The sequence below is a fragment of the Amphimedon queenslandica genome, unplaced genomic scaffold, assembly GCF_000090795.2.
Source record: "Amphimedon queenslandica unplaced genomic scaffold, v1.1 AMPQUscaffold_12696, whole genome shotgun sequence".
In the NCBI taxonomy this organism is placed as follows: Eukaryota; Metazoa; Porifera; class Demospongiae; order Haplosclerida; family Niphatidae; genus Amphimedon; species Amphimedon queenslandica.
In genome coordinates this window covers 30,232-31,590 of record NW_003547068.1, presented here as the reverse complement: position 1 = coordinate 31,590, position 1,359 = coordinate 30,232, and positions in this window count along the sequence as shown.

Genomic DNA, 1,359 nt, shown 5'->3' with positions numbered 1-1,359 from the left:
GGTGTACATGTTATAGAAAGTATTGTTTATTTAACGCAATCAGCATCAGAATAGTATGTGTAACCCCTATCAAGACCATGAATGCAAGTGCAATAATTGCAATAACATTAATATTAAGATAAATGATCATAAAACATGCATCAAATTAGTAAAGTTCTTACCTAGCTCAGCTGACTTCATCTCTTTGGCTTAGAGTAGACTAAAATGTACTGCATGCAGGCTGCACCTTTTATAGATACAGCCAAACCCCTCCATTATTAGCCTGCATAGGGGACTAACATGTTTAAAGTAGGCAGAGTTTGCACATACCCAACTGAAGTATTTTATGGGAAGACACTCCTTCCTTCTTGAACTGAGTCCTCATATATGACCCCCCTCTTGCAACATGTTATGAAGATATACATGCACATATATATAATTTTGCTTCCATGCCTTGATGTTTTTGTGTCTCTCTCCCTCACTCACTCTCTCTATTCCTCATTTTTATAGCATATTCACTTATGATGCACACGTATGTATGTACATGAAAGCCATGTGCATAAATGTATATAAATGGTACATGCACACATGTACATGTATATTGTAACACTGTACACATGCATAGAATGACATTAGGTACATTTGTGCGTATATGTGCATTAGATTTTTAATTAGGCAAATGTAAACCATTGAGGGGCAAGCAAAACGATTAAAATTGTAAGTTTTGATTAGCAATATACAATGTCTATATGGATTGATGTAGACATGTAGTCACATAGGACTACATGTAAATAAATGTTGATGTACTGACGTAAAGCAGTGCAGAGCTTTCATCAGTAGAAGGTAATTTCATACTATGAGCTTGCTCTTCTAGCTTTATGAGTTAAGAATTTATGCAGATATTCAAGTTTCCTTGTAGCATAGAAGATAGTTAGAGCATATGAAGCAGTCACTGTCTCACATGCAATCTTCTTTTAAGGGATCTTAGCTTTTCTAATCTGTAACTCAAGAATGATTACAGACCTTGATGATTATATAGCTGTTTTCTTAACTTTCTTGCTGCTAGAGAAGTGTCTGGACAACAGATGAGTCTTATCCTGCTGCTGGAGAATTGCTCCAGTTTCATAGCCTGAATAGTCGCCATTTTGTTGCAACCACGCCCACACCAATGAAAATAATTGGGCAAAGCCCATTCTGGTGAAAACTTTCTGTATGTATGTACGTGCATATGGGCGTGACTGGGAGGTGTGGTTAGGAGGCTGAGCCCCTTAATGTTTTACATTCTTTCTAGTTCATCAGAATACTACCGCATTAGATCATTGACATTTAAATATATAGTACTGCACACGTTGGGTGTGACTAGGATAGGCGTGACTGAAG